The following is a 26,904-nucleotide window of genomic DNA, read 5'->3' on the forward strand; positions in this document are numbered from 1 at the left end:
ATTGAGCCAAAAAAGCCCAATGAGCCCTTGCCAAACCAACCCTTATTGGCTTATATAGGTTGGGTTTGGGTTGAGTTTGATGTGATGTGTTAGAAAGGTGATGTGATTTAAATAAAATGATGTGACTTAAATAGGATAGTGACTTTTTGACTTTTTGTATTATTTAGTTTATGTCAAACCAACCCTTAATACCATATTAATTAAAACATTACAAATTTTTTTAAACCAAACTGTTAATAATGCATCAAACTAAAAGAAATATCCATAATTTAAATTTCAAATTTCTTTAAACATTTTTTTTGTGAATATCTTCAACAAAACAGTGACCACTTGAACATCTTACAAATCACATGACCATCAATAAAAGAGTATATATATTTTCAATTTATTATATTAATTAATTAATTAATTAAATTATATATGTAGCGGGCTGGGCCGAGTCAAAAATATAATTTCCAAACCTAGCCCATTAATCATTTAGGTTGAAACTATCAACCCAGTCCAGTCCTATAGACCAAAATAATATTCTCAAACCCTAAAAAAATAGAGTTGGGTTGGGCAGGTCGATGCCCACTCCTAGATGAGACATCATGAGAAATTGTTTTTCATTTGATTTACCATAAATTTAGTGAGAAATTGTGAGAAAATTTATGAGAGAGAAATTTTTTTATTAAGAAAAATTGGTGAAACATACATTTCAAATGGGTATAAGGCATTAGATTCCAAATAAAATCTTGTTTGGTGATAAGAACACGTCGGGAAAGTCGTCGAAAAATTGGTTAGAAAAGTCATCGATGACCGACGGTGACCAACAACAATGACTAGCGATTGGCGTCAGCAGGTATTGGTAAGGTAGAGAATATGTGATATTCAACAAATAGGTTGTTGAATGAGTGACATGTGTCACATTTTAACAGATAGTTAGTTTAGTGAATTTTAACAGTTAGACAAATAGGTTGATTTCAACATATATATAGCTGTCCTTTCGGACAAATTGTGTTAGTTTTGCCTAAAGAGATTAAAATTTTGGTCTAATGGCCCACAAGATTCAAAAATGGACTTATGGCATGAGTGCCTTTTTTATGAAGATTATTTTATTTTTCACCAAAATTAATGAAATTTTGCTAGAAACAAATTAATTAATTGTAAAATATTTATGATACTAAGATTGTTCTTTAAAATATAAAAGGAAAAAAATCTCAATCTTATCTCTCTCACATGTTTTGCTTCCTTCCAAACATGTTAGGGACAAACACAATCATTTTGTTTCTTTTGTCACTTAAATGAGATATTATAACTATATTTTTTTTTTTCTCACCACCCGATCCAAGCGGAGTGAAAATGTTGGGGTATAACAGTTTTATGACTATGCAAAATGCCGCCCAATCCACATTGATCCGCTAGCTAATCGCGGGTTAGTTTGAACCGTGATTTGAAATTTATAATCCGCATTCGAAACTGCTACGCTCCATTATAATTAATACATATACATATATATATATATATATTTACCTCTAATGAAATGTCAACGTAAAAATCAGTGAGTGAGTGAGTGAGAGAGAGAGAGAGAGAGAGAGAGAGATTTAAGATGTAAATTTGTTGTAAATTAGTGATATATATATATATATAATATTATGTAAAATTAGTTGGTGTTATATATACATATATATATATAATTATGCAAATTACTGTTATATATTATGTAAGTGCTTAATAATTGTTTAATATTATTCTTCAATCAACTAGCAAATTGAAACCGCACAAACCATTCAAATCGTAATTCAATCCGCCATTCACGATTGGCTTATAATTTTACCTACAAACTGCACCACGAACACCCATAGAACAGTTAGGCAATCTAAGAGCATCTCTAATCTTTAACTCTATTTTTTTTCATCAAATTTAAATTTGATAAAAAAAAATATTTAAAAATCACGTCCAACCTATTTATCAAATCTTCATCAAAATCAATATAAATATATATTTTTTTATTAAATTGAGATTCATCAAATTTAAATTTAATAAAAATTTAAAGAGATGAAATATTGGAGATGAATTTTTTCTATCAAATTTGATGAAAAGATAAATTTTTGATTAAAAAAAAAAGAAATTTTAAAATGATTTTGATAGAAATTGGATAAAAATGTTTGAGTAGTTTTTATCAAATCAAATTTTGTTATTTTAATTTTGTAACGCCCTACTTTTTATTACTCGAAGCCATTACCAAATTCATTAACTTAAGTCAAATTCAGAGATAACATGCGGAAATAAACTCTTAAGTCTCATGAGTAGAAACAAATAACAATTCTCTCATCCGAATGCATATTAAATACAAAATGAGTATACTGAATAAAATGCCCAAAGGTTTACATCATTAAAGAATCAAAAGAAGGGTGTAACCCTTTTACACATATGGCATTCCGCCAACACAAAAGAGGCCCCGTGGCCAACAAGTAAGAAGTTCCATATCTTGTAACACATCCTGCTTAACACCTGAAAAAGATTCAACAACGTGGGACGAACATATAGTCCAATAGGGATCTCTACATGATCCTCAACAATAACAACTTACAGATAGCTATGATCATGAATGCTCAATCTCGTACTAGAATAATAATGTGACAGTTTATACAAAAGTATACATAAGTATAAGGTTTTCTCAAAATAGTCAATCCATTCAGCGCTATAAGCGATTCATCTCTTATTTCATTTCATTAACCCCTGTTCCCAAACTTTCACAACAATAACAACTTATTAGGAAATCAATTTCTCTAAGCCCATTATCTTTCAACAATTTTCCATACTTACAACGGATGTTCCCTTTTTCAAAACATACTTTCAAATACCCAATTTTTCCTTCACACCTTCCCAAAATCTCACAATGGCATTTTGGTTTGTTTCCAATACATTCATAACTATACATGTATGCCTTCAATATAAGGGAGATAACAAATCATCAACATGTATAGAATCAACAAATGAGGCAACTCGGCCCTCCAAAACTGTAACCATCACAATCCATGATATATTTAGATACACTGAGACAAAACAATAAAACTCTGCTCTACTGGCTATATGCACAGTAAGCCAAAGATACAACTCTCTCAATGGTATGCCATTTTACCAGGCGCTAGCTGGAAGGGTGTGGTACCTTAGATTCTCAGTGCAGTCAGTTCTCCAGGCGCTAGCTGGAAGGTAACGGTACCTCTGATTATAAGCGCAGGGTATAACACCAAGAATCACAATACAACAGGGTATAACTAACAAGTGTGATACATACACATAAACTATCAAGATACATAAGCAATGTGTTAAAGTATATGAACACATAAGTATGTGTAGAGTACATCCGCTATCTCCTCCCACACACTGGAGTACATCTCCTTTCTCCTCCCTAACAATTTATACATATATAATGTATAATAGCACTTCATTACATACAATGTTCAATCAACACAGGTGTAATGCATACACGACAATTCAACACAACCATGTCATCCTCCACCGATGACTAAGGACAAAACCTCTAGATGCATGGTTTTAGTACATCTATTATAAAGACTCAACTCTCATGAGATCTTAAACCCAACAACAACACTAGGATGATAAGTAAAGGTAAGACCCCAAATGTGTGTATTCAATACTCAAGATACAATATTCCACTTCCCAAATTCATTTTCCATTTTCAAAATCGACTCGTTCTGCCACTTATTCCAAGAACACTTTTCCCATTTCACAAACCAATATCATTCCTCTCATTTCACAAAACCAATTTCATTCTTTCATAACTTTCCAAATCAATTATGCAAATTAATTCATAACAGTAAATTAGGGTTTTTCTCCCTCTTTCTCAATATTGACCCAATAGGCTCAAATACCAACAACAAACAACAACAATCTCATTTGAGACCCAAAATACATACGTATTGGCCCAAAGTACAAAACCCCTCGTTTAGTTTATCAAATCAAATATAAATTAGGGCTTTTTCTTCTTTCAACAATAATATACTAATTTACACCCCAATTAGTCCAAATCACCATCAATGATAACAAACCCATTTTCAAACAACCAACCCTAGGTTCACCCCCATGATTTTCAAACAAACCCAACATGGATATAATTTTCATGCAATACAAAACTACCACATGTCTATCTATAGACAAAGCATTGTAAAAGAACAAGGAAATCCCTACCTCAAATGGAGAACCCAAGGCGAAGAAAACCCAAATTCGGAAGTGCTCCAATCCCAAAGTTTTTCGGATCAAAACGAAGCCCACGCAACCCTCTAACTTTCTTACAAAGAGATGAGGGTAGGAACACCCAAGAACTAGATCAATCCCTAGAGAGAAGTTGTATTTTAGAGAGAGAGGCTCTCAAAAATAGGGTTTTGAAAAGTAGGAGAGAGAAAGAGAGTGTAAAAAGTGATTTAAAATATCATAGTCCAGATCTGATATACGTATGACCCGCTCGAGTGGAGAATAGGACGCTCGAGCGTCAAACACAAAAACTGAACCCGCTCGAGCGCAAAAAGACCCGCTCGAGCGCCAAGACACAAAAACAAAACACACCTGCTCGAGCGCAAAAGAAGAGCCGCTCGAGCATAGATTACACTCATCCATCATTTTTACAGAGTTCGAACACCCGCTCGAGCGCGACACGCTCAAGCGTAAGGAAATCTACTCGAGCGTGAAAAACACATCTGCAGTAGTTTTGCAGACGCACAAGATACTGAAAGTATGCGGACTCCGCTCGAGCGCAAAGGGACCCGCTTGAGCGGATCACCTAAAACCTGGGCAACAACACTTGAGACCAAAGCTCAACTAACCTATTCAAAACACGCCCAAAACATTTCTAAACTCACTTACTAAGAGTTAAAGGATGGAAATGCAACATACACAACAACCATCAACCACGGAACCGAGTTCGGGATTAAAAAAAGAAAGGGAAAACCGGGATCGCTATAACCTCCCCCCTTAAAGAATTTCGTCCCTGAAATTAAGGAAATGCCAAAACCCAATGCTAACTGATCACATAGCACCCAACACCCGAGTACTAGGAATGAAACTACTCTTGCAACAAACCTCCGGTTAGCTTCCACCAAAGAAAGGCTTTCCAAGGAAACACTTTCCAAAAGACAACACTAAGGCACAAAAAGCTTCAACAAGGCCAAACCTTTCCCCGACACAATTTACCGACAACCGACTAGCGCTTCAAGCTAGGTCACTACTCAACAACATAATTCCCAAAAGGGCAACCAAAGCAAACCTTTTGTATAAATGTAAAGGAAATCATTCTCTTGTTCATGAAACATTTCTCAAAGATAATCAAATTTTCAACATCAACATTCCGAATCAAATTTTGCATTTTCCAAATGAAACTCAAAAGTTTTATAAACATTTTTCATAACCACAGTGTTACCCAAAAACATCTCCCGTTTATTTGCCAAAAACTACTCGTTTGGAAATTCTCATAACATTCAAATTAAATCAAATCCTCAACATTTCCTTTTTACAATGCCCTTAAAAGGCCAAAACATCCAGGACGAATTTATTTTTTTCATTCCTTTACAAAATAACACTAGCAACTCCATCACTCACACGGTGATGCCACAACCAACACAAAACATAACATTTCTATAATGATAGTTAATAGAAATAAACACTTTGCTATCAATACATAAGGCATAAGAAATTCATGATTTTGCAATTTCATTTTACCTTCCTTTATTTAACCTATTTAAAATCATAAACATGGCTCAGAACCTGGCCAAACAATTTAAATGAGATTACATCTCATGTCAACAATACTCCATACTGCCATTTCACGGAAATTGCGTCCACGAGATTCGGCACCCATGTGTAATTATTTTCTTATGGCCATTTTACGGAAATTTCATCCGTGGGATCCGGCACCCATGTATTCAAATATTCATCATATACAATGACTAATCAATACACAAATTTGTTGTATTATTCTAACCGTCAAATTCAATGACGCATTCCGGATGATTAGTTTCAGTTTTTCCTAATCAACATACAATGCCTACAGCGATCAAGGCTATCCTCAAGGTGACCAATGCCAACCCAAAACCCGACGCCAACAAGCTGACTAATCAACTCAACAAACCTCCACAATTAGTAAACCACACACTGATGTGCTTCTAAGGGAGTCATCACCCCCACGCCTACATGGCGAGCCTGCCCATCTCCTCAGCTCAAGACCGACATGGTCGACCTCAATCACACAACCCCAAATACGAAGGGTAATATTAACCAATGCTACTCTCGTTACCCGAGAACATAAACTGTTCTTCCTTTTTAAAGAATGCTGTCAGCATCCACTCAAGAAATTCTCTTTTTCCTCACAAACCACACCCAATAACCAATAACACCACTAACTCGTCTTACTCACATGGTCACCAACCGATAGTAAGTCACAATATGGACACTACCCATAAACATAACTGATGGGATCACAACGAACTCATTAACTAGCAAAGCCCAAAACACTAATCAACACACCGGCGCCATTACGGCTAACCCGAGATACAAATCTCATGTTACCTCATACATTCTCACACAACTTTGCCAAGACCACACAACTCTCGAAACCATCAAACTAATCACATTCACCTATGGATTCCCCGTTTTCAACAAACATTTAATAAATTGAACAAAGCTCACAGGCCACCACATAACCACCTCATGATTCACTACCAAAAATTCAACAACACTAGGACCATCGATCCCATTAACAACTTCTCAATATATATAAAAGAGGGTTTGAAATTCCATGCCTACCCTACTACATGAGGGCTAAGCAAACAACAGTATAAATACATATACAATACATAATCATGATACCTCAGCATCCAACAGTTCATCGGTCAATCAACAAAATGATTTACGTATTACATCACCGGCCAACAATACAAAAGTCCCTCTTCAGGGTAACACTATAGGGCTAGCTAAAAAGTTGCCCCTCGCGAGGCCCTCGAAGCCTGGCCTGCCCATTTCTGGTACCGATAACGTCCCCGACTGGACAGGTACGACTGAGTCTGACTAGGCTTTGAAACACTTGCAGAATTCACACGCAAAGGGCAAAAACGTCTACCATGGCCCGGCTGACCACAAACAAAACAACCAACAGACCCCCTACTCTGGGATTGGTCTGAAATCTGAACCTCCCTGGACCTTCCAACAGAAGAGTCCGAAACCCCTGGCGAAGAAAAGGATTTAGCCTGGGACTGAGCATGTTTTCGCCTCCACCCCTTACTGAGCCTAGAGTGCTTATGAACCGTAGGAGTTACCGAGATGGCCTCCTCCCTAACCTGACCAGCACTCACAACCATGGCCTCCACATGGGCCGTTGCCTCGACTAGACTATAATAATCTTTTCCAAAGGATCCAACTATCCTCTCCCGAATATCAAAACACAACCGACTTTCAAACTCATAACAACGACGCTCCTCTGTTGCCACCAACTCTAGAGCAAACCTCGACAAACTGGTAAATCGTATCTCAAACTGTGCCACAGGAGTAGCATCTTGACGTAACTCAATAAACTGTTCCTTCAACCTCTCCCGAGCAGAGTGAGGGAAATACTTGGCCCAAAAGGCCTCGGTAAAAGCAACCCACGTGTGCTACCTACAGTATTCTTAGCATACTTCCACCAATAACTCGCATCACCTTTCAACTGAAAAGTCGCCAAAGAAACCCTCAACTCCTCATCTTCGACTCTGAGCATGTCAAGAGTCTTGGTAATCTGCTCTAACCAACTCTTTGCCTCCAACGGTTTAGCCTCCCCCACAAACACTGGTGGACTGGAGCGAAAAAACTCTTTAGTAAGCTTGAGGGTACGCCCGCTGTCACCCTCAGTGCGAGCTAGAGCGTCCTGCACTGCTCTCACAATCTCGCGTGCAACGTCATCGCCGACAATCGATGCTGCAACGGCAGGTGCTAAAGGAACTGTTGTGCCTCTACCGACACTCCTACTACTCAACCGTCCTCTACTCCCTCGTGTAGACATCCTATAAAACCCAAAACAAAACCACACTTAGTGCTCAACACAATAGCCTTCCCCGAGGCACACACTTACTACACTCAAGTCACAAGACACACTTAGTCTCAAGACATATGTTACGATTGCATATAAACATCTAAACATTTAAACACATAACCGAATCAAGTCCACAAAGATAGCCACTCATCCCGGAACTCTCAAGGAACTCCTATCAGAAACCACGTTGATCAGGCGTGTTTCCAAGAGGACCTCAAAGCAAGTTCGCTGACTATGAATACAATCCAGGAAACTCAATCCCATGCTCAAATAAATGCAACATACAAGTCTTAACATTCATGTTAACTATATGCAACGTCCTCACCATACGTAGTACACCCACTGTGGTAAAAACCACTTCCCACGAACCCAAAGTATTCAAACCCGGCTCACTCTGATACCAAGTTGTAACGCTCCACTTTTTATTACTCGAAGTCATTACCAAATTCATTAAATTAAGTCAAGTTCAGAGATAACATGTGGAAATAAACACTTAAGTCTCATGAGTAGAAGCAAATAACAATTCTCTCATCCGAATGCAAATTAAATACAACATGAGCATATTGAATAAAATGCCCGAAGGCTTACATCATTAAAGAATCAAAAGAATGGTGTAACCCTTTTACACATATGGCATTCCGCCAACACAAAAGAGGCCCCGTGGCCAACAAGTAAGAAGATCCATATCTTGTAACACATCCTGCTTAACACCTGAAAAAGATTCAACAACGTGGGACGAACATATAGTCCAATAGGGATCTCTACATGATCCTCAACAATAACAACTTACAGATAGCTATGATCATGAATGCTCAATCTCGTACTAGAATAATAATGTGGCAGTTTATACAAAAGTATAGATAAGTATAAGCTTTTCTCAAAACAGTCAATCCATTCAGCGCTATAAGCTATTCATCTCTCATTTCATTTCATTAACCCTTGTTCCCAAACTTTCACAACAATAACAACTTATTAGGAAATCAATTTCTCTAAGCCCATTATCTTTCACCCATTTTCCATACTTACAACGGATGTTCCCTTTTTCAAAACATACTTTCAAATACCCAATTTTTCCTTCACACCTTCCCAAAATCTCACAATGGCATTTTGGTTTATTTCCAATACATTCATAACTATACATGCATGCCTTCAATATAAGGGAGATAACAAATCATCAACATGTATAGAACCAACAAATGAGGCAACTCGGCCCTCCAAAACTGTAACCATCACAATCCATGATATATTCAGAAACACTGAGACAAAACAATAAAACTCTGCTCTACCGGCTATATGCATAGTAAGCCAAAGATACAACTCTCACAATGGTATGCCATTTTACCAGGCGCTAGTTGGAAGGGTGTGGTACCTTAGATTCTCAACGCAGTCAGTTCTCCAGGCGCTAGCTGGAAGGTAACGGTACCTCTGATTATAAGCGCAGGGTATAACACCAAGAATCACAATACAACAGGGTATAACCAACAAGTGTGATATATACACATAAACTATCAAGATACATAAGCAATGTGTTAAAGTATATAAAAACATAAGTATGTGTGGAGTACATCCCCTATCTCCTCCCACACACTGGAGTACATCCCCTTTCTCCTCCCTAACAATTTATACATATATAATATATAATAGCACTTCATTACATACAATGTTCAATCAACACAGGTGTAATGCATACACGACAATTCAACACAACCATGTCATCCTCCACCGATGACCAAGGACAAAACCTCTAGATGCATGGTTTTAGTACATCTATTATAAAGACTCAACTCTCATGAGATCTTAAGCCCAACAACAACACTAGGATGATAAGTAAAGGTAAGACCCCAAATGTGTGTATTCAATACTCAAGATACAACATTCCACTTCCCAAATTCATTTTCCATTTTCAAAATCGACTCGTTCCGCCACTTATTCCAAGAACACTTTTCCCATTTCACAAACCAATATCATTCCTCTCATTTCACAAAACCAATTTCATTCTTTCATAACTTTCCAAATCAATTATGCAAATTAATTCATAACAGTAAATTAGGGTTTTTCTCCCTCTTTCTCAATATTGACCCAATAGGCTCAAATACCAACAACAAACAACAATAATCTCATTTGAGACCCAAAATACATACGTATTGGCCCAAAGTACAAAACCCCTCGTTTAGTTTATCAAATCAAATATAAATTAGGGCTTTTTCTTCTTTCAACAATAATATACTAATTTACACCCCAATTAGTCCAAATCACCATCAATGATAACAAACCCATTTTCAAACAACCAACCCTAGGTTCACCCCCATGATTTTCAAACAAACCCAACATGGATATAATTTTCATGCAATACAAAACTACCACATGTCTATCTATAGACAAAGCATTGTAAAAGAACAAGGAAATCCCTACCTCAAATGGAGAACCCAAGGCGAAGAAAACCCAAATTCGGAAGTGCTCCAATCCCAAAGTTTTTCGGATCAAAACGAAGCCCACGCAACCCTCTAACTTTCTTACAAAGAGATGAGGGTAGGAACACCCAAGAACTAGATCAATCCCCAGAGAGAAGTTGTATTTTAGAGAGAGAGGCTCTCAAAAATAGGGTTTTGAAAAGTAGGAGAGAGAAAGAGAGTGTAAAAAGTGATTTAAAATATCATAGTCCAGATCTGATATACGTATGACCCGCTCGAGCGGAGAATAAGACGCTCTAGCATCAAACACAAAAACTGAACCCGCTTGAGCGCCAAGACACAAAAACAAAACACACCCGCTCGAGCGCAAAAGAAGAGCCGCTCGAGCGTAGATTACACTCATCCAGCATTTTTACAGAGTTCGAACACCCGCTCGAGCGTGAAAAACACATCTGCAGTAGTTTTGCAGACACACAAGATACTGAAAGTATGCGGACTCCGCTCGAGCGCAAAGGGACCCGCTCGAGCGGATCACCTAAAACCTAGGCAACAACACTTGAGACCAAAGCTCAACCAACCTATTCAAAACACGCCCAAAACATTTCTAAACTCACTTACTAAGAGTTAAAGGATGGAAATGCAACACAGACAACAACCATCAACCACGGAACCGAGTCCGGGATAAAAAAAAGATAGGGAAAATTGGGATCGCTATAAATTTAAAATCAACTTGATAAAACTGATAACTGAAAACTGAAAATTAAGTATTAAAAACTGAATGTTAAATTTTTTAAGCTACATGGTTGTTTGATAAAAATGTAAGTGCTGAACTAAAAATAAATTGTTTGATATGTATAAGATTGAATTTGAAATTTATTATTTTTAAATTATATTACAATTTTTATATTGTAATGGTGGTAGTAATGATAGTAGTAGTGGTGCGAAGGCGATGATAATGGTAGTAGTGGCAGTGGCAGTGGCAGTGGCAGTGGCAGTGGCATGGTGATGGTGGTAATGTTGATGGTGGCGATGGTAGCATGGTAGCATTGATGGCGGTAGCAATAGCGATGTTAGTGGTAATAAAATGATAGTGGTGTTTATGGTAACAATGACAATGGTGATAAAGTTGATCGTAGTAGTGGTGGTGGTGGTAGCAGTAATAGTAGCGATGGTTGTGGTAGTAATAGTGACGGTGGCATGATGGTGGTGGTTGTGGTAATAGTGAGTTTATAATAATATATATCGATACTTATGTTTGGTATTTATAAATTCAGAATTAAGTAAGTTTCATATAACGTAAAATTCGCTTAAGTTTTAGCCTACATTTTAAGATACACTTAAGTTTTTAAGTCATATCAATTGTGATTATCAAACGGGCTTAATTGATTATCACTTAATATATTCAATTTTCAGTGCTGAATCAAATTGTCACTCTAAAGTATAATTCCTTTAGTAACTTTTTTACTTTATAATTTTTTTTATGAGGTGAAAAAAATAAAGAAAGGGAAAATTATAAAAATAAAAATAAAAAAACCTTAGGGTTTGAACCTTTTAACAAAATAAACCCTGAGTTTTTAATTTTGACAATTTAAATCAAAACTTTTAATTTATTTTCAATCTAAATCATTTGTCTACTTTCATTAAGTAAAATCAATGAAAAAATGAGTCTTTTAAACATTTTATGTATGTCTATATCGAGTTTAATTACTAAGATACTATTTTTTCGTTGATTTTACTTAACGAAAATAGACGAATTGTTTAAATTAAAAAAAAATAAAAGATTAAAGTTTAAATTGATGAAATTGGAAACTCAAGGTTTATTTTGTTACAAGGCTCAAATTTTAGGATTTTTTTTGTAATTAAGAAATGTGTTTGAGAATAACGTTTTTTAGTGGGAATAGATTCTACCCAGTCCAAAATATAGATAGAAGGGTGTTGTCTAGACCCGCGCGGCCACCATAAATCCCATTTCGATTATTAGGATCACTCACTTTGTAAGAACTTTCGTGTATATCATTCATAAAAAAAAAAAGATCAAATCAATCCGATAATCTCAACTTGTTTAATTTATCGCATTTGTCTATAAAAACGAACGACAACTATTCATCCTTTTTTCTGTAACAAACGTAATAAAATGAAAAGATTATGATTATTGGATTTATTTTTATTTTTTTTTATGATATCCACAAAGGGTCCTGTAAAATGGACGGTTTAGATCACCAAAACGGGATCCATGATGAGCTTCACAAGCTTGGACAACACCCTTCTCCAGTCTCTATTTGGACCAGAAGGAAATCCATCCCTTTTTTAATTGTATCAAAAAATGTGAATCACTGAGGTGTTTAATTTTTTTTAGTAATCTTTTTAGTTTTTTTTAATTTTTTTAAACTTTATTAGCCAAAACTAATTTCTAAAAAAACCTTTCACAATTTAATTCATAATAACATTACATGATAGACATTATATAGGATTTAATTCTCTTGTGACATTATTATAAATTAATTCATGATCTAAAATTATAAGTCATTAATATTTCTTTTCCTAAATTCACAATGTGACAAAAGTATGTATGTTTAATTTTTATGGGTCTTAAATTATTTTTAATATTAGAATTCTGTCGTATAGCAAAATGGGCTGAAGTCTTAGCCTCCATTTCCACTAGAACCCATGACTCTATTAGGAGAAAGTTGGTGGACATAGGCCTTGTTTGGTGGAGCTTTTTTAAGTTAAAAGTTGATAATTAGAAAGTAGAAGCGAAAATCACCCATACCGTAGCTTCCAAATAATCAATTTTATTTCAGCTTATTTAAGTTATTTTTGCCTAATAAGCTATAAGTAGAAGTTGTACCAAACAGTCTGGTACAAACTCCCAAATCAAAATAAGCTATAATCACCCCTAAAAGCTGTAACAAATAGTGGCAAAGGCTTAGTCACACGGGTTACAATCCGAGTTACAATCTCCGTTAATATATGATAACTTATATCAAGTTTGATTAACAATTACCTTAAAAGTATTGGTTAACAATGTTTAATATGTAACATATACTCTCATGTATTATATATAAATATTTTAAACTTTTTATCAAGTATCTTAAAGGTACTCATTAATAAAATCCATTATAATTAACAAAAATTATTAGACTCGTCATTTCACTTTAGGTGGCTAGGGAGCAATACATTTTGTATTAGCTTATGGCTTAGGCATGTGATTTTCAAGGAACACTAATTATTTTTACTTAACATTACAGATTAATGGAAAATTCTATGGTTATTGGCATCATATTTAAACCATCCAAATCAGAGAATGACACGTGGCAAGCGAGGGACATTGCAATTAGAACAAGACATTGAAGAACACCTACATTCGAAGCTGCTCACATGGATAGCAGGTGCAAGATTTCAACTGTTAGAGCTCTTAATTCCCATGTGAGAAGCACATGAGAAATAAGTTATTTAAAGAGCAATTATTAGCAGTTACATACACCCAACTAAAGAAGTGGCCCTAAGAAGTAACAAGAATGAAGGAGATCATGGAGAGAGGAAGTAGCTCAATAGCTTCAAAGGTGTGCTAAAGGAAGACTATAAATAGATGAAAGCAAAGATGGAAAAGCCTCGACCAAATCCAGACTCTACATCTTTGTGATTTCATTTATCTTTAAATTTCAACACTTACTTTTCATGCACTGCACTTACATTCCATAGGAGTAAACCAACTCTTGTAGTTTCAAAACTCAGTTAAAGCGTCAAAGTTGCTGTCATGACCCAACCCCCACCCCACGGGGTTAGAGACGTAGCCTGCCAGTAATATGAGATTATCAAAGGCTTGCTTAACAATAAGTAGTATAAGGGGCTGGCGGAAGCCAAGAATATCACAATACATCGTCTAATGAGCTGTGAAACTAAAATGAATAACAACCCTGTATATGCATCATTGTACAATCCTCCAATACTATATCATATACATGGACCAAAAGCATATACAATATCTAGGGAATTAATCCCTTAAGGACTATTCAAAAAAAAAAAACAAAAGATCTTTTCTATGAGTCACTTGAGCTTGTAACAAAAGGGTGAATTCATAACCACCCAAACAGCCTTGGAGTTAGACCCAAAAGGAACCTCGAAGGGAGGCACAACGGCTGGCTTGACAACTAGAAGGTAGATTGACGCCCTCAAGTCCTTTTCTTGAGCTTGATCACCTACATGACAAATATAAACTGTGAGCCAAAGCCCAGTGAACAACAATGTGTAAAGAGGTTAGAAATAATGTCCATTTGAACAGTAAAGTCAAAGCAATCATATGGATCTATGGGCTCATATCTCAATTCTTCAAATCATATTCATATAACTCAATATCTCATACGCATCTGGCCATGGTACTGTTACTCTCAAGTGAGGGCCACATAAATATAGGCCACGGTATTGTTACCTCCTGACGAGGACCACGTGAATATAGACCACGGTATTATTACCTCCGGGTAAGGGCCATGTGGATATAGACCACGGTATTATTACCCCCTGGTAAGGGCCACATGAATAAAACCACGGTATTGTTACCCCCGGGCATGGGCCACGTGAGCATATTACATGAAGTGGACTTATTCATTCAGTAAATCATATCACTGTAGAACAAACTTGATCAAGAACAATAATAATCAGAAAAAAGTAGAACTCAAACATAGCTTTACTACATTGTCACTCACAATTAGTTCCATGTAGCACGGGGCTAGAATGCAGCGTTTGACCTACATAGACACATGAAAGTACAATGGTTCAATATACAGTCTTTTCATTCAATTAGTCACTAACTTATTCGTTACTGATCCGTTACTTATTATTTAATCCGATCTCATTCATTCTTTCATTTTCTCTTGTGTTTTTGCAATGCACATGCACAAGAAAACAGTTGAAAATCATGTAATTGGAAGCTTAGAAGTAAGAGAAAATAGAAGAAAAATCAAACTGGGCTGGCCCTACTGGCCGCCCGTACGGTGGCCTGGCCGCTCATGCGGTTTGGTCGAACGAGTGGGCAAACTTCAGAATGCAATTTTGGCCAAAACAAGGTCGGTCGCTTGTGCGGTGGCTCAGGCTGCTCAAGTGGTCTGGGTGAAAAACCAATGCGACTTTTTGTTGAAAATGGAGCTTTTCCCTTTTTCAAACCCAAGTTCATTTTACACAAAAGAAGGCTCAAAAACACTTCAAAACCACATGGATTGAATACTTCCAACTTCAAACAATCAAGCAAGGCTCAATACTTCAATTAAACCACAAAATCATGAACTTTGAGTGTAAAATCATACTCAATGTAAAGTGTGGTTACCAAAGCTAAAATCGATACAATTTCTCCTCAAATTTGAGGAGTCATGCACAATCTCACACGGAACAACAAAAATGATGCCATGTGTGCTCCAATTAAAAGCTATTTCCTGCAATCTTGATCTTTAGGGTTCTTGACAACCATTAACACTACTCTCTTTTTTATTCAACTTATTTCATGATAAAGGCAACTTTAATTCATATGATAGTTTGATGAAGGTTGCTCAATTTCCCTTTTCCTCTTCTTGAACCCTATTTCTTTCTCTCTTTCCCTTTTTGGCTCTAGAATGCTCAAGTCCATCTAAACTATCTATCTCTATTTACCTTTAGTTGATGAGTAGATTTAGGCCTTGTTTGGGTCTTCCTAATTCTAAGTTCAATTTTTAATAACTAATTCTCATCACAAGCCTCTTTAATTAACACTAAATTAAAACGTACTACTATAAATCAGGCTCTAATTGCTTATTTCAAATATTTAATTTTAATCTTATGGTTCATTGATTCAGTCATGTTTATTTCCTAACTCTCTCTATCTGTTCTCCTTATTCCAATGCAATGAACACGTAGCACAAGAGTACATATAACACATGAAACATAATTTGCATATAAACACATAAGTACGGCAAATCACATCATTTAACAAGTAATTAAGGAGGCAGGTGTTGCAGTTGCCTTTACTAAAGGTAACATTTATAATTGTGTTATTCATTTAATCAATTACATTTTCTGCCCAATCTCTCCCTCCTATACGTTAGCTATTTTGACACTTCAAGGGTTAGAAATGTAATTAGAGTGTGTCAGCAAGGATCTGAAAAGTCCTTACAGATATTTAATAAGCCAAATTTATCAAACGATTGTGATAAGGCTCTCTTAGCCTCAATGAAAAGGACTTTACTGTGATGTGTTGAAAGAAGAACTAATGCTTTTTAACTTAAGTTCAAAATGAATGGGAATGAGAGACTGGGAAGAAATGTAATTGACTACATGAATAACACAATGGTACACACCTTAAAGGGGGTGTATACGATACATACTTTAGTTATGACATTTGTGATTTTTAGTTATGACATGTTGAGTTGTTAATTATGACCTGATTATACACATTGTGGTATTAGTTATAACTTATTGCAATGTCAGTTATGACATTATTTTGATTATGATCTAAGAACTCTTTAACTATCTTAAATGGTGTTTGATGATAACTCGTTTCTTTTTTTCTTTTCTTTTTTTTTTTTTGCTTTTTTTCTTTTTTTTAAAGGACTCCCATAGGATTCAGTTATGACAATCAACTCCATAAATGTTATAACTTATGTATTTAAAGATGTGTACCATAGCATTAAACATTAATGTGAGGTATTGTCATATGAAAATGCTCTATAGATGAATTTTCTTATAGATTAATAATTAGTTATTGATGTGAGGTATTGTCACATAATAGTACTCTATAGACACATTATTATATACAAAAATGATTCATCCACACAAAAAAAGACAACCGTTGATCCCCCCGAATGACCTAGCTTGACACAAAATAAATGAAGACCTACACTCACTCTCTCCCTCTCTCTCTCTTACATACACTTTTTCCTCTCTTGTTCACTTCTTTGAAAACTCTGTCTCTCTATCTATAGCATTTTGGATTTTAAAAACCCGACTTGTTGGTGTTAATCGGTCCACATTATCTTGTACTTGTATTGTTTCCGGACTCTTGGAAATGAGATGTTAATTTTTGAACTTTTAGTTATTGTAATTGAGATCTCCTTCTAGATGTTTAGAGCCTTGATTTATGTATTAACATGATGGTTAGGTAGGGTTGGACCAAAAATTATAAATTCATATATTTATTTTGAGTAGTTTTCACTATTTTGCTCTTTTCTCTCTCTCCACACGTGGAATCTTGATTTGAGGTTAGAACCATTGGAAAGCTTATTTTCAGGACTTCAATTTAGGTTCCAGAAGCACCAAAATGGAGTTCGGACAAATGAGTTATGACTGTTAGAAGTTATGGTTGACCAAGAGACCGCAGGGGTAGGGAGAGCCAATGAATAAGTAGCCATGGTGTGTGCACATGTGGCCACCGCTCGAGTGACCGACCTTGAAACATATACTACACGAGCGGCGGTTTGGGTCATACGAGTGGCTGGGGTGACCACACGAGCGACCAAGGGGTTGCTCAACCTCGAAATCTGAATCTCTCTCTTTATTAGCTAACCCCCTCCCCTTCTTGGATCATTACAAACTTCTTCTCTCTCTCTACTCTCTTTTTTTTCTCTCTTCATTCTCTACAACCACCACCAAAACTTTACATTTCTCTTAATCCAAAAAATTTAACAAAGATTTTGACCCTAGTTTTTGAGGCCAAAATGAAGAGCATGTTGTTGAGAGCTACATTTTGATAAGTGGAGATCAAATTTAAGTGTCGTCGATTTTGGAGGTTTTTGTTCATTTTCTCTTCAGCTTTTGAGGTAGGAATTTTCTTTGCACTTATTCAATATTTCCCTATAGATAGACATGTGGTATTTTGCTATTGCATGAAAACATGATTTTGTATGAGATTTTTGAAATACATGAGACAAAGGGTTAGGGTTTTGAATCAAAGGGTTTAATTTTGTGATTTATAGTGGATTGTAGAAGTTTTGATCTAATAACACATATTTATGATGTTAAAAGTAAAAGCCCTAATTGTTTTTATTTGATGTCTATAAGAATTGGTGATTTTATAAATGTTGAGTTATTTCGATTATTGTGAATTAAAATATGAAATGAAACAAATTGATAATTGCTTAATTGTTGAACCATGTTAATTATTGAGGATTGGAAATGTGAAAAGAGAATAGAGAGAGGTTTAATGATGGTTATGAAATTGAATTAGGTTGTAATTGTTGGGGATTGAATTGATGGAATTAAATTATGAAAGTTATGGAATACAAAATTGTTGATTTAAATTTAGACATGTTAATAATATTAAAATTGTGGGAAGACTTTAAGAATTGTGTGACGTAAATTATGATAATTATGTTGTTTGATCATGAGAGTTTATGCCTTAAATGTTTAGAGGTTTTGTCCTTGGCTATCGGTGGAGGATGGTATTGATTGTTACTAAATAGATCAAATGTGTTAAACGTCGTGTACTAGATTGTGTAATCTAGAATGATGTGTTATGTGATGAGTTGGACGAATGAAAGTATTATATAGAGGTAATGTGTTACTTCCGGTTAGCACCCGGTAAAGTAGGTGAATGTGCTATATAGAGGTAACGCGATCTTTCCATCTAGCAACCGGTAAAGCGGACTGATGCTATATAGAGGTAATGCGTTCCTTTCGGCTTGCACCCAGTAAAGTAGGTAGATGTGGAACTTGGTGAGACCACAGTTTGTTTGTATAAGAGATTTTGTCATTTGTGTGTGCATATCTATAGAGATACCTGTTGATGAATAAATGTGTTGAGAATATAATTGAGATAGTGTTTTCACATGTTGAGATTAGGGTCAATAATGTTATGTGATGGATATAAAGATTAGTAATAATATGGGTGCTATTAGATGTAAATGAGTAGAACGAGAGCATAATAGAATTATTGTGAACTAGTTTTCACAAATAATCATAGTTGAAGTAATTATATAAATTATTAATGATGAGTCGCAATGTTATGAAAAGTCTTTTGAATTATCAAAAAGGGATTCTTTTTTTGAAAATAATATATTTACGTATGGATATCTTGGATATAAAATAGAACAATACTTATATATCTATCACAGGGCATTCATGATCATAGATATCTATAAGATATTTTGGTTTTGGATCATTGGGATCTCTACTAGACATTAGTATTCATCCCATGTTATTGACCTCTTTTCAAGTACAAAGTTGGAGTATTGTTTGAGACTAAGATGTCTTTTATTTGTTGGCCACAAGGCCTAATTTATGTAGGTAGAATGTCGTTGTTGTATTAAGGGTTAAACCCTTTTCTATGTAATTGTAAGCTTAAGGGCATTTTTATTCAATTGTAAATTTTATTGTTGCGTTACATGTATAAACGAGAGGGACCTTCTATTGCTTATTTACGTTAATGATTGTACCTGCTGCATGCTTCTTTATATTGAAAATGGACAATAATAATGAATATGGTAATGAGTATTTAGTAAATGTGGCAAATGTTCCAATTTCTCATTCACCTATTAATGGTTTTGAAACCATTTTTCCAACACAATCTTCATAGATAGTCAAGTTTTGGTGGATATTCTATTAGGTAAATATTAGCCTGATTGGTTAGTGGCAACTATAATTGCAAATATTAAATATTTTAGCAGTTTCTTTAGTTTATTAGCTATTTTTAAAGTTCAACGATCTGTAATTAAGCTAGCGCATGAGTTGGCTAAACATGTAAACAATTTTATTAAGTAAATATAAAATTTTTCTTTGTTCTCATAAAATAAAAAAAAAATATCCGAACCAAATTTGCCCATTTAATAATCGGATTGTTGAATTTAATACAAGTTTGTTGAATTTAATACAAGTTGAACAAATGAACTTGATCAACCTATTTACTTTAGGGAAACCCTGGTGTGCACCCACTTACGAGTGCATACTACATGCACCCTACCATAAATTGGCATAATTTTATCACAAAATTTCGTAACATCAATGTAACGCCCCAAAATAATTCAACATGAACTACCCACATTAATGAACATTCACTAAACAATAAGAATAATCCTTCTATCTTCACATATTTAATAATTGAGTTTAATACAAAAGTTCCACATGTGGTATACATTCAACGAAACAAAAGAACACATGAATCTATAACATGTGAAGCATCTAGTCTCAAAATAATAAAATGCCCTTAAGGGCTTACATCTTCCAAGGCAATAGCCCGGTTACACAAAATGGTCTCTCGGACCCATACACATTTAGCCCTTGGCTTACAAAAATTTACAACAAAAATAAGAGAGCTATTTACTCTTTACGAAATATCCATGCCCTCAATTCGGCGGGATCACCACATCTTTACCTGCACCAAATCCCATAGGGGTGAGTATAAAGCCCAGTAGAGAATTCTCACAAAGTATATACAGTTATGCAACTCTCAATAAAAATGCAAATGCCCATGCCATGCCATGCTATGCTCTTTTAAAGAAAATTCATTTCATGCTCTTCTTGAAGATTTCCATATTTGTTTTTAACTCAAGCTTACAATCACAACACATTTCAAAACTTTCAATTTTAATCAATAGGGGCGGTAAATACGACACTGGTAATCCCTAGGCTGGTGCCTGTAAGTAGACTCTACAAGTACTACCCAATTGTCATTTTTACCGGTATTAACCGAAAGGCTCGACACCTATCTGTGCGGGTTTCTGGTCTTTCACCATGGACACTCAGGCCAACTTATCAAATTCAACTACACCCCCTATCCGGACTTACCACGTATTTACCCCATTCACATTACCATAGTTCTCATTTCGATAAATATGTTCTTTTCTTGAAGTAAATGTTTCCATTCAAATTTCACAATGCATAAAAGTTAATTAAATGAGTATGCAAGGTAATAAATTTCCATGCCTCAAGACCTTTCTCCGTTTCCAAATGACTTTACAACAATAACGAATAAATACATTTCTCATTTCCTCCCTTCAAAGTTATTTCGCAAAATAACCATGTGTCTTCAACACACAACAACAATTTCTCATCTATTTAATCCTTTCAAGGCCACATGTGATGTTTTTCAAACATTAATCTCCAATATTCATATTTCTCACAATCCATAGTGCACAATAATTTTATCATCTCATAGCAATATAAATCATCAAGTATTTAACAATAATTTCTAAAACAATTTCCTTCATTTCGAAATATCATCTTAATTGTCATTTGTAAAATCACACCATGAAGTCTACACTCATCCATTCTTTTTAACACAAGAAAAATAAGGATGTCATAGACATTTCCATCTTTTCCAAAATTCCCAATTTCTAGGGTTTTTATTAAAAACAAACTTTCCTCATTTTCTAAGAGAAACTCCATCAAAATATTCTTCATGAGTTTAATAGAGGTAAACCCTCAAGAGGTAGTAAAAAGATTGAGATATAAACCCCCATTCAAAACTCTCTCTACCTTTTGAATAAAAATCTAAAATCAACACAAAACCTCAAGAACACTTTTAAATCAACATCAATATAGCAAAACTTGTATATATGACTCAAGAAATCCCTACCTCAATGTTTGATGGAGAGGAGAAGATGAAACCCTAACTTCAAGGATGAGAAGAGGTTGGATTTCCACCACACCAAGTGAAGTTCTAGCCTTAGATCTTCAAGATGGTGAAAGATTGATGATGATCTAGACCCAAGGATGGCAAGAATCAAAGGTTTTTAGTGTTTTGGAGAGGGTTTCTAGAGAGAATGAGGAAAATGTGGTTTAGAGTGAGAGAGACACGCCCAAAATGTGATACAACTTCGGCCAAAAGAGTAAAAAAAATAGAGATTTCGAACTGCTAGAGTGCCGCACGTGCGGCACCTAACCCCGCACGTGCGGCCCTTACCCCCGCACATGCGGTGGTCCAGCCGCACCTCAGCCCGCACCTTCCTTTTAGGCAGTGTGCAACTCCCCCAACTCGTCCCTATCCACACGTGCGGCCTCATCCCCCGCACGTGCGGCCCTGGCCCAGTAGCCCAGAAAATTTTCGCTTCGCTCCCAGCACTCCGGACCTGACCCCGCACCTCCCGGAACCAGTGAAGTTCAACACCGACAAACAAAACAAGAACAAGAGCTTTAATTGGAAATAACTTCTGAATGTTTCAAACCCAACGGGAACAAAATAGGACGAAACCAAAGAGAAGGAAAAAGGAAAGGGAGACAGAGACCCAGCTGTCATAATCAACCACAAAATGGGTAATTTCGTCACAAATTGACGTAACAAAAAAAATATCGTAACCAAGCCACAAACTTTTACAAAATCAACCATAAAATTTTGGACATTTTGTTATGCTAATTTGTGGCAATATTATCCATTTTGTGATTGATATTACGAAATCTTGAGGTAAAATTATGCCAATTTGTGGTAGGTTGCACACCATAAGCTTTTCCTTTACTTTATAGATTTTTTTTCCCAATAGATTGTGGAGGTGGTGGCGGTGGAGGAGAATGAAGTAGTACTATTGGAATAGTGGTGGTATGGAGGTAGTGAAGTGGTGTTGGTGGTGAAGTGGTAGTGTCTTACAATATATGTAAACAACATCAATCTCCAGAACTTGAACGAATAATCATGCACACAACGATTCTAAAACAAAGAATAAGAAGATCAAACTCACAAAACAATACGAGAGATTTACGTGGTTTATCCAAATCAGAGAGATATGTACACATAGTTAATATGGTTTCATATTGGAATTATAGTAAGTCTCACACACTCAATCTCACAAACTTTCTCTTTAACGGTCTCTCTCTCTCTCTCTCTCTCTCTCTCTCTCTCTCTCTCTCAATAAAATCATAAAATTTGTAACTAATGGAGTTATAAGTGTGTATTTATAATGCTAACCTTAAACCTAAACCTAAACCTAAACCAACAATGAAACTCAAATGCAAACCTAAAACAAACCTAAACCTAAACCAACAATGAAACTCAAATGCAAACCTAAAACAACTAATGGAGTTATAAGTGTGTATTTATAGTGCTAACCTTAAACCTAAACCAACAAGGAAACTCAAATGCAAACCTAAAACAAGAAGTAAGTAGTGCGAGGAGAAATTTGGACAAATCACTAATTTTCTAATTACTAACAGTTTTGTTTCAGGCTCCACTAATAACAAAATGGTGGTGGTAGTAGAGAAGGAGATACTCATTTAAATGTGTATCCATGTCCAACCTATTTAAATAAAATTTAAAAAAAATGTGAAATTTTCACTTCATTTTATATTTTATATTCAATTAAGATCTTATTTGATAAATCTCATTGTGTACTTTTTAAAATTTAAAATTTATAAAAATGAAAACGTATTTGAAAGTTTTCAAAATTTCAAAATTTGAAACATTAAAAAAAATAGCATGCTGATTAAATAAGAGTAGAATTATCATGGGAAAATACCTAATTTCACAAAAAAAAAAAAAAAAAAAATTTCTTAGAATATAATTTTAAATATATAGGACTTATCATATTACAAGTATTTTTATAGGATTTATGACTAAATAAGTTTTTACAAAGACTTTCCACTAATTTTCATATTTTTGTAAGGGATAAACTTCTCTCTAGTTGCTTTTACCAACTAAAGGTGTTGTTGAGTCTCCGTGGGTCCACCATGGGACCCACTTTAATGATCCGAATTGTTCTATCGACTGGCTTGTCAAGAATATCATCCTTGCAAGAAATCAGAATGACTAGAATACTGTAGATATTAGATTACATTTGTCATCAAAATAATAAATAGTCCATAATAAAAGTAATAATTTACATCCATTTTTTATGCCAAATGTGATCTAAGCATACAGTTACAATTCTCTAAACAATTTGATTTTTTGTAAGAATAATCTTTTCAATGAACCTTTCAATATGAAGGATTTAAATTAGAGAGCTTCTATTTCCACACACTACAAACTCTTTGTGCACATCGTTTTTTCATACACACACTTAATGATTTTGTACATTAAATTTTGCTCAATATACATCCATTTATGTAAAAAATACCCTTAACTTTTTAAAACCTAACCCCAACCTTATTTACCACCCACTATTGCGGCCTCCACCACAATTACCGCCATCATCCCCATTGCTCATTTGTGCCGCCGTTACCTCTTTACTCTTCTTAGCTCCAATGACTCTCTCTGCCACCTCCACAGCCTCCTTAAACTCTCATCCTTCTCTCACTTCATTGCCACCACTCAACCCACTGCGATCTCACTTTTTCTCAGCGGAAGGGATTCGTTGCAGAGTGGTTTCATGAGAGTGGATGGTTTATGGCAGTGAGAGAGGTTGTGGCTGTGTGGAGAAGAAATGAGGGGAGAGCATGGTAGAAGGGACATCGATAATGCATGGTGGTGGTGGCGGTGGTAGTGTGATTGATAGTTGCAAAATTAGAGTTTGGTAATTAGGGTTTGGGTTGTAGAAGGTAAGAATATTATGATAATTTTATTTTAGGGAAAAATGGTAATAAAAAAAACTTTCATTAAATGTATGGATAAAAAGTATTTGGTGTGTAGAAATAGAAACTCCATTTAAATTATTGAAATAGGCCCACGAAGGCCTACAATGCCTTCCATCGATACTTGGGCAAATTGCAAATAGGTAAAACAACAAAATAATTATATTACAGATAAGAATATTTTTTGGTGCAATTTTGACATATAGAAAAAATTTACACCAAATTCAGAAATGAACTTATACCATATACACAAGGGACTTAAACTACAATCAAAATAAAAATATTTCTCCACTACTCTATTAAAATGTTATTTTCCTCTCATACCAACAAGAGACAAATTCCATTTTTTCTTTAGGATAAATTACAAATACATCCTCTAAATACATCCTCTAAAATTGTCACGCCCCACTTTTTATTACTCGAAGTATTACCAGTTTCATTTACTTAATTCCATTTCAGAGATAACATGCGGAAATAAACTCGTATATTCAACTTGTAGAAGTGAATAACATTGCTCTCATTCATATGCAAGTAAATACAACATGAGAACACTAAATAAATTGCCCTTGGGCTTACATCATTAAAAGTCAAGAAGAAGGGTATAACTCTTTTTACATAAATGGCATTCCGCCAACACAAAAGGGGCCCCGTGGCCAACAAATAAGAAGATCCAAAACCTTGTAGCACATCCTGGCTATCACCTGAAAAAGATTCAACAACGTGGGATGAACATATAGTCCAGTAGAGATCTCAACATGATCCTATACAATAACAACTTACAGATAGCTATGATCATGAATGTTCAATCTCATACTAGAATAGTAATGTGGCAGTTTATACAAAATATACATAAGTATGAACTTTTCTTGAAAACAGCTATTTCATTCAACGTTATAAGCGGTTCACCTTCTTTCCTTTTAATTACCCATTTTTCCAACTTACAACAAAATGACCTTTTTTGAAAACATGTTCACAAATATCCCTTTTTCCTTCATACTTTCCAAGATCTCAAAATGGCATTTTGGTTTGTTCCTAATACATTCATATCAATACATGCATGCCTTAAATAAAAGGGAAATAACAAATCATCAACATGTATATAATCCACAAATAAGGCAGCTCGCCCTTTCAAAACTGTAACCATCGCAACCCATAACATATTCAGATATACTGACGATAACAATTAAAACTCTGCTCTACCGGCTATATGCACAGTAGCTAAGGATATGCCAAAGCGATAAGCGAGATAATAACTCATTTTAAACATTTCATACCTCATAATAGATATATATTTTAGTCCTATATCAATCTCAGACAAAAACACTTCCATACTTCACAAATGATACACATTTTGGTGTTGTATCAATATCAAACAAAACACTTCTATACATCACAAATGATACACATTGTAGTGCTGTATCAATGTCAAACAGTTTCTGGTTTAGAGGTCCATCCCCTATCTTCCCCTAAATCATGGAGTACATCCCCTATCTCCTCCTACACAACACAATGTATATAAACAATTATCATATACAAATTCCTCAATACAACAAAGCATCAATAACAAGTGTAATACATACACATAAACTATTCAATAATGTTTAACCAACACAAGTGTAACGCATACATCACAATTCAACACACCAATGTCATCCTCCACCGATGACCAAGGACAAAACCTCTAGATGCATGTATTCAGTACACCTACTAAAAGAGACTCAACTCTCAAGCAAACCTTAAACCCAACAACGACACTAGTACAATAGGTAAGGATAAAACCCCCAAATATGTGTATTCGACACTCATGATACAATAGTTTAATTCTCAAATTTATTTTCCGAGACTCACATAGAGTTAATATTTCATTTACCATTTTCAAGATCAACTTCATAATTTTCTTAAGTCAACATGTTCCATCACTTATTCCAAAAAAACACTTTTCCCTTTTCACAAAACCAATTACATTCTCTTCATTTTACA

This window comes from Camellia sinensis, chromosome 2, assembly GCF_055761805.1.
Source record: "Camellia sinensis isolate YWXY chromosome 2, ASM5576180v1, whole genome shotgun sequence".
Classification (NCBI taxonomy): Eukaryota; Viridiplantae; Streptophyta; class Magnoliopsida; order Ericales; family Theaceae; genus Camellia; species Camellia sinensis.